Source organism: Lissotriton helveticus, chromosome 9 (genome assembly GCF_964261635.1).
Source record: "Lissotriton helveticus chromosome 9, aLisHel1.1, whole genome shotgun sequence".
NCBI classification, from domain to species: Eukaryota; Metazoa; Chordata; class Amphibia; order Caudata; family Salamandridae; genus Lissotriton; species Lissotriton helveticus.
The window spans coordinates 31,258,711-31,268,046 of NC_136070.1; positions in this window are offsets into that span (position 1 = coordinate 31,258,711).

The following is a 9,336-nucleotide window of genomic DNA, read 5'->3' on the forward strand; positions in this document are numbered from 1 at the left end:
CCCCCACCGTTGTGGCCCCTGCATCTGGCGGTCCACCCACAGCCAAAGCCAGGCCCCCCACCGTTGGGCCCCCTGCATCTGGCGGACCACCCACAGCCAAAGCCAGGACCCCCACCGTTGTGCCCCCTGCATCTGGCGGACCACCCACAGCCAAAGCCAGGACCCCCACCGTTGTGCCCCCTGCATCTGGCGGACCACCCACAGCCAAAGCCAGGACCCCCACCGTTGTACCCCCTGCATCTGGCGGACCACCCACAGCCAAAGCCAGGCACGCCACTAATGTGCCTCCAGTCCCTGCCGCACCAGCAACGCCTGCTGTGACACCACCTGCAGCTGGTGCTACGACATCTGGGCCTGCGACAGCGCCAACACAGCGGCCAGCCACAGTGACAGGCCAGCAGAGCAGGCGTGGGAGGTCTCGCCATCACACCACTGCTGCAATCAGCAGGAGGGGCAATGGACAGAGACATGCCTGTTTGAGCGTCGAAAGACGTATGTTGAGGATTCATCAGCGCCAGTCACAGCAGCAAGGTGCCATTCAGCTCCAGCTACACAAGATTGGGCGCAATGTGGCCGGAGTGGGAGACCGCATGGACCGCATGACGGCGGCCATGGGCCGCATGACTGCAGCCATGGAGGCCAACACTGCTGCGATGATTAAGCAGCGCAGTGCAGCAAGCCGGCGCCACCACCAGCTCATGAGCCGGCTGGCCTCCTACAGCAGGTCCAATTATGTGGCTGCAAATGCCACTTCACAGTTGTCGCAGCGGTCACTAACACAGCAGCACCAACTTGTACAGTGCTGTGAGGACATCACCAGGGTCCTGGAGCACCTCACCACGGCGGTTACGGCACTACACCCTCCTGCTCTACCTGCCACTGTAGGGGGTGACGATGGCAGTGAGGGGGCATCCAGCATCAGCAGCCAATCTGCGACACTAGTCCCGCCACTTAGGCGCAGCACCAGGGCAACGCCAGGTACAGGTGCCCCGGAAGAGGAAGAGCCTCAGAGGCGCTTGGGCATAACGCGCAGGAGGCGCAATTGACTCTTTCAGACAATCACTGGCACAGGCTGACTATAAGCCTGCCCTGTCCTTTGACACTGCAGTATGAAGGAATACTGTTAGTAGTAAATAGTTGGACTGATTACATTTTTTGTGAATGAAACAAATATATTTATTTTGCAGCACACATTAGCGTTGTGTAATCATTACATTTTGCATGCAATTGTGATTTGTGGGGTGAGGGAAGAGGGTGGGCTAGAAATTGTTCTCTGTGATGTGGTTGCGATGTCTGTGGCCTTCAGCTGGGTTCTCCCCGCGTGCATGGTGCGCATGTGCTGGTGGCCGGTCGTCCCCTTCTGATTCACTGCCTGAGATGTCAACAGGTATCCGGCGCTTGGTTGCAATGTTATGAAGCATTGCACAGACAGCCACAATGCGGCAGCACGCTGCAGGACTGTAATACATGGCCCCACCTGTCTTGTGCGTATACGGAACCTGCTCTTGAGCAGGCCAAATGTCCTTTCTATACAGTTCCTTGTCCGGATGTGCGCAACATTGTAGCGCCGTTGCTGAGGTGTGGCAGGGTTGAGGTAAGGGGTCAGGAGGTATTCCCGTAGGGCGTAGCCACTGTCACCTGAATGAGAGGAGCAGATGTTGATTGCCTGTGCAGCGCAGTTACTTCATAGCAATGTGACATTGTCGACAAAGTGTACTTACCAAGTAGGTGTCCTTCCCCAAACTCTCCCCTGAGCAGTCGTGTGTGGAGTCCGCTGTGCCTGAAGATAAAGGAGTCATGGGTACTCCCTGGGTACTGGGCCACAATGTCAGTGATGATGGTCTTGGCATTGCAGACCATCTGTATGTTGAGGGAGTGGTAGGACTTTCTGTTGCGGAACATATACTCCGTGGCAGCTGGTGGGCAGATGGCGACGTGGGTACAGTCTATGCAGCCGAGGACATGGGGAAAATGGGCTACATTGTAAAATTGTAGTTTTGTCAAGTCCAATTCCTGTTGGCTCGTGGGAAATGTGATGTGAAGGTGGAGCTGGGTGAGCATGGCGTCAACGAAAGTGTGGAGGCAGCGTGACATGGTGGGCTGGGATATCCCCCCAGCAGCCGCTACTATGCCCTGGAAACTCCCGGAGGCCAGGAGGTGCAGGCTACACAATACCTGCACATGTGTAGGCACCGAATTGTTTCGCCTTGTTGGGTGCTGCATGAGGGGGTCAAGTTCATGTATCAGCCAGATGATCATTTCCCCATTCAGCCTGTATTTAGCAAATATCTGTTCTCTGGTTTGGCCCAGCAAGGTGACCCGCTGCCGGTAAATCCTTTCCTGCCTCATGCGTCTCCTCCGTGCTGCTCGCTGTAGCCTTCGCCGCCTCACCACCATGTACATTCCTGGCATTGTGGAACGCCTAATGCTGCTGCTGAATGTCCTTATGTGTGATTGGTCAGGCCTGAACCTGTTGGTGATTGGCCAACGGTTTTTCAAATTTTACTTATTCATGGCTTTTATGGTTACCACCTGCTTTGAGTTGTCTTTAATTTGCGCCGCGCAAACTGCGATTTTGGGGTTTTTCGCAATTGTAGATTTTTCATGAATGCCGATTGAGAATATATTGCGTTTCGCTATTTATTTCGCAGATTCCGTGGTTGGTCGCTTTTTCCGTATCGCTAATGCTCGACTACCGGGAATCTGCGACTATTATAGCGTAATCGCTATTATGTGTTAGCGTATTCGCTATTATGTGTTAGCGAATTCGCTATTTTGTTCTTGAATGCCAATTACGTAAATTGCACCCGCAATTGCATTTTCGCTGCGATTGCGGGCGCTATTTCGTTTCATGAATCAGGCTGTAAATCCTTTAAGGTTGTCATGGGCATGTGTGTAGATTTGTTTAACATGGTTGACCTCGCTGATGCAGACGCCTAGGCCAGTGACATGGCAGAAGCAGGCAACGATGTCACGTAACCTGGCAGATGCATCACTGAGGCCAGTGAGCTGGTAAATGTAGATGCTAACGCCAGTAACCGGGCAGTTGCTGATGTCCAAGGCTGGTGAACTTGTATATGTGGGTGTTGAAGGTATATGACCTCGCAGATGCAGACACCATATTAACTTTTGATGTAATAAAGTATGTAATTGAGATATATATATATAAATATATATATATAATTTATGTAATCAATTAAATATTGTATTACATTAAAAGTTAATAAACTTGTTAAAAAATTAGGCTGTTATACATTAAAAAACAGTAACGAAATAAACACAGTTTTAACAAAATGCAATACATATGAAATAAAAAAATGTTTTTACAAATGTAAGAGTTTTTCATTATTATTTTTAAATTACTACATTAATAAAAGTTGTATATTTAAATTATGTAATGCACATTTAATGGGCTGTAAGATTGTATTTTATTAGGTATCTGTTAAATGTATATTTGGAATGTATTTACATTTATTTATACATTAAAATAGGTTTAATATTTTTTTCAAGAATAATAAACGTTATTGATTTTCACTATACTTTCTCATATGGGATCTCCACCAACGTGCTAGTAGTGACTTTACACCTGTAACTCCTGTTGTAGGAAGTTCCAAGCCCTGATTTGAGGCGGGGGCGATATGGAAATGTAAATCTGCACTCAGAGACAGCGAATACCAAAAAGTGTGGATCACACCTAGGTGTAGCAGTAAATGTACCGGCCTATATTTACCTTTAGTGAAAAGTGCCCGTAACGGCTTTGAATCTACTGTTTGCTGGGATTGAGGTACTTCGAGAAGGACTGAGGAGAGAGCCTTTCATGTGTCATGTGTTTGAAGTGTTTGCTGGTCATGTATGTGCTGCTGGGATCCCAAAATGGCTCTGAGAGTAAAATACCAGGTGAGTGCAATCCATTCCCGTTCATTTTACAGCTCAATAAACAACTTCTTTTTAAGTTGCTACTTGAAACCTGATTGTGTGCTGCAACCAGTGTGGTATGTTCAGGAAACATGTCTGCGTGGTGGAAGTGTTGCCCTTTCCATACCGAGTTTGGCTCACCTCTGCGTGTTTGTACGCACTGAGGGGCAGTTTTACACGCCCCTTGCGCCACTTTTGCGTCATTTTTAATATGGGAAAAATGATGGTATGGTGGCACAAAGGGCTTCCAAATAAGCCCCTCACTTTTGGGACACGTGATTGCAGAATGGGCCCAGTATCAGGGCTTTAAGTGGGCCGGGTTCTGCCGGTGCTCAGCACTGGAAGTTCTAAAAAGCAGGTGCCGAGACGGGCCCCTATCGGGCTCTCCATTTTTGCCCTCAACCTAACTGCCTTTGATGTGACTTCAAAGAGGCTCTTTGTACGTCTTTCACAGTCTCATCATTTCAGAACTGAAGCATTTTCAATATTATATCCATAAAAAGCCATAGTTGTTGGTTATTTTTCTCATCAAACAACTAACAACCATTGACAAAGCTAATAGTTCTGGCTTGTAGATATAACGTTACGTGCTGTATATATCTGGATGCAGTGACTGAAACAGCAGCATACCAGTCGGACTGCGCACTAAGCTAAGGACGGGTTTTTAGCTCAGGCAGGGCTATAAGTGGGGGAAAACTGGGGGTGCTCTAAAAGGGGCATGGCAAACCTCTTAATGGGGTGTGGCCTATCCAATTAGTGGTGTGGTCTAAATCATGGCAAAAATATAGCTCTAGCATGAGGGGGAGTGCTAGCTATTGGCTTTGCTGGTGCTTGTTTGTTCTACGACCATGTGTTTTGGACTATGCTTGTGTGTACAGTGAGCTTGCGTGCCTATTTTGGACTCCTTCTTGGAAGATATTGTAGCACTCTGGGAGTTCAGCCAAATGGCACATGTTGCTATATTATTCCTGGAAATGACTGGTGTGTGTTTGCCAGGCGGTCCTCTCGGCTCTAGTAACCAGGTGCATTGCTGATAGGCAGCTTTGTCAAACAAACTTTGTAATCGAGGTATCAGTGCAAGGCCCACAGATTTCTTCCAAATATTTGGGGGATGTGATAGTATCGACCATGTTTTGTTAATGTGTTGTCCCACTTCCAGAATGTCTGCACATCCCACAATCCTGAAACTTTGGAGGCAGTAGAGTGCCATTAGGTCACACGTGTGTAAGTGGACTTGTGAAGCTCAGACCTAGTTACAGAGCTGAGGAGTGCTGGCCATGGACAGGGCCCTGGGAGAAAGCCCCTTCACAATGAACTTGGGCAGTGGGAGTTATTGGGCTGAGTGATGAAGTGCACTAGTGAGAAGTGAGCAGTGTGAGCACACGCGCATTGACGTGCCTGCTCTCACTGCAGTCAGCAAAAAACAGACTGCCTGTGCTAGGCCTTAAAACAGAGACCGATAGGGACCCTATTCAAGGCCCCCTTTTAAAAACTAACGGTGCTCAGCACCTGCTGTACCCGCTCCACTTAACTCGTTCTGTGCTCATGACGGCTCCCAGCCGTCATGAGTCACGGTAGTTGTGTGCTCATGACGGCCGGGAGCCGTCAGAACGTTGCCGCTCCGCCCCAGCGCGATTAATTCCCCGCCTGTGCGGGCGAATTAATCAGTGGGCGGAGTTCGGACGGCTCCCGGCCATCATGAGCACACGCCTAGCGTGACTCATGACGGCTGGGAGCCGTCATAAGCACCGGTGACGTTTCTCATGGTTGGCTCCAAGCTGAGCCCCTGCAATGAAGTGTGAGCTCACCTGGCTGTCCTCAAACTTTGTGAAGCAGCAATAGGGGCCAAACAAAAGTGCAGACATGCCCGAGAAACCTTCTCACCTTGAACAACAGAAACTGCAGCCCCGCCTTCCGCCTGACAATCCACCACATGGCAGTGCCCAGGAGGACTCATCTGCCTCTCCTTTTTAAAGAAAAGTAAAAAAAAAAAAAACAAGGAAGGATGCTTGCATTATCTCAGCCACTGGTCGTAGCTCAGGCTGTCTTCCAGACCATCGCTTCTCACCCACCGTGCCAATCCACACCGACACCCACCTTATGCAAATGAGTCGGGCTCAAACTGCTTGGCCAAGTTCCCTCCAGATGGGAACACAAGCAGCTCCCACCGGTTGTGAACTACTTGGGTCTTGTTGGTGAGATATAGCTTGAGCCTGATGGCACAGTGAGCATGAGAGCCACGCCTGGGCACACCCGTCGCGCTTAGGGCACCGACTCTGTCTAGAACCCGCTGATGAAAGGAAGGCTTCATTTAATCTCAGCCACTGGCAATGCCCGGGTTCTGGTTCAAAGAGGACCTTGCCAGGCAGTTCAGGCTGGACTGCTTCTATTGGAACAGGAGCAAGGCTGATTTGCATGTTGCTGGTCTGAGTGATCCGAGGTGGCATGGTTGGCACAAAGCTGGGATGTGGCCGCGAGTAATTACCAGTCACTGAGATTAAATCAAGCATTCCATCCATCCTATGTATTCTTGCAAAAGAAAAGGCCTCAAGGCACTTCCCAAGGGAGCCCTTGTAGCTTAAATGTCTGTCTCTCCTCCTGCCTCCAGCTACAGGGACACACATCCAGTCTCTAGGAACCTACCCTCACCACCCTCCTATGCCAGGCTAGACCAGGGCATCCGAATGGACCCCACTTTCATTTCCTTTGATCGTGAGGGTATCGCTTCATTCAAGCGTAGCCTGAAGCTTTGGAAATGTGCCTATATATGTGTCCAACAAAGAAACAATGTCCTGAGAGGTAAGGATATGTAGACAATTAAACATGCATGCACACAGCATTACTTGTAAAGAAAGAAAGAGAACACTCATTGGTATGAGAAAAGATAGTTAACCATCTTTATGACATGACATTGGTTTCATGGTCGGACGTTATACAGTTAGAAGCAGCACAGTGTACAAAGTGAGAGTGGCCACGCAAGTGCCACTCACTGTAAATTATCTGCACTTAGTTCACAGTGCGCCGTCCACGCTGTTCACTTCTGCACTTGCGTCGACACTCTCACTTTGTACACTTCTATGCACCAAGTACTATATGGTTGTCACCTATTCATTTTATGCAGTGCTGCTTCTAACTGTATAACGTCCGACCATGAAACCAATGTCATAATATAAAGATGATTAACTATCTTTTTTCATACCAACGAGTACTCTCCTTCTTTCTTTACAAGTAATGCTGTATGCATGCATGTTTAATTGTCTACATATCCTTACCTCTCAGGACATTGTCTCTTTGTTGCACCTTACCTACCCAGTCCTGAATTTGTACATGGGTTACACTCCTGTAAATTTTACTATATATGTGTCCAGACATGACTTTCTACTGTCAACCCTTGCGCTGACCCGCTGTCCTTGCTGAGATGTGCTCTAGCAGCGGACAGACGGTCCGCCTTATCCTAAGGCCTATCAACAGTACCCAATCCAGCCGTATCTCACATGCAAATGATGCTTCTTTCTACAATTTGGCAACCTCAGAGTCCAAGCTATCTCAAAATTCTACTCTGTGTTCCTGAAACCCTGCATTAAAAATGTTACTTTTCCGTACAACTTCTGATAGTCACCTTTCCTTTTTTCGTCGAATAATTGACCTTCCTTTCCATCCTCTGCATGCCTCACCTCTTGGGCATAGCCCAAGGTATCTGCGTCTTTGCCTTATGTGGTAATTACCAGGTTTGACAACATTGGAAGCTCTGAACTACCCATGGAAACCGCCACCCTCTGCAGGTCCGGCCGATGGACTATTCTGAAAGAATGCAAAAAGAACAACTGATGGACAGAATGCAGAACAATGTCATACATTCACCCCAGTACAGAGATCTGGGCCTAAATCCATTGTTATTTTGCTCACCATGCTATTCCAGTTTGACCCAGCCATCTCTTGACTGGGGGTGAATGTATGATTTATTCTGCATTCTGTCCATCATTTGTTTGCGTACCACTTTTCACCCTAAGTTGGCAGGGTATGCCCAGACGTGGGTCCCTTGCTCACTGTGCCACTGGATTCAAGCTAGCCTGGTTGATGAGGGGTGATGCCCAGAAACCGGTCCAAGGATGCTTGATTCCAGTCCAGGGAGGGCCTGGCTTGGCAGTTCGGTCTGGACTGTTCCCATGAGGCACAGGGTCAAGACTGATTTCCATATGGCTGGATTCAAACTGGAATGGCATGGGAGCAAAACAACGATGGATTTAATCCAGATCTCTTGACTGGGGGTGAATGTATGATTTATTCAGCATTCCGTCCATCATTTGTTTGTCTATTCTGAAGGTATTTCACATAGAGGCAGCTGAAAACCACCACAATGCCACCCTAAAATCGCAAGCCCATAGGCAATGCAAAGAGCAGAACCTGGGCCCTGGTTACACAGTGTCAGCTGAAAACCACCCCCGGGTCACCTGCCCATCCGAGGGATCTGGGCAGAGGGTGGCGGCTGAAAACCACCCCCGGGTCACCTGCCCATCCGAGGACCCTGGACAGAGGCTGGCGGCTGAAAACCACCCCCGGGTCACATGCCCATCCGAGGGCCCTGGACAGAGGGTGGCAGCTGAAAACCAACCCTGGGTCACCTGCCCACCCAAGGGCCCTGGACAGAGGCTGGCGGCTGAAAACCAACCCTGGGTCACCTGCCCACCCAAGGGCCCTGGACAGAGGGTGGCAGCTGAAAGCCACCCCGGGTCACATGTCCATCCGAGGACCCTGGACAGAGGGTGGCAGCTGAAAGACACCCCCGGGTCACATGCCCATCCGAGGGCCCTGGACAGAGGAAAGCAGCTGAAAACCACCCCCGGGTCACATGCCCATGTGAGGGCCCTGGACAGAGGGTGGCAGCTGAAAACCACCCCCGGGTCACCTGCCCATCCGAGGGCCCTGGACAGAGGGTGGCAGCTGAAAACCACCCCCGGGTCACCTGCCCATCCGAGGGCCCTGGACAGAGGAAAGCAGCTGAAAACCAACCCAGGGTCACCTGCCCATCCCAGGGCCCTGGACAGAGGGTGGCGGCTGAAAACCACCTCCGGGTCACATGCCCATCCGAGGTCCCTGGACAGAGGGTGGCAGCTGAAAACCACCCCCGGGTCACATGCCCATCCGAGGGCCCTGGACAGAGGAAAGCAGCTGAAAACCACCCCCGGGTCACATGCCCATGTGAGGGCCCTGGACAGAGGGTGGCAGCTGAAAGACATTCATGGGCACCTCTGGCGACCATGCACAGCACAGTCAATGTATAGCTCCTAAAAACCACGGGTGGCATCTGTCTGTGTGCCACTTCACACCTCACTGAGGACGCTGAACAGACTCTGCATCCCAGGCACAACCCTCTTAAACCTTCTGGGGCAGATTTACAAGCCCCTTGCACCTCTTTAACGC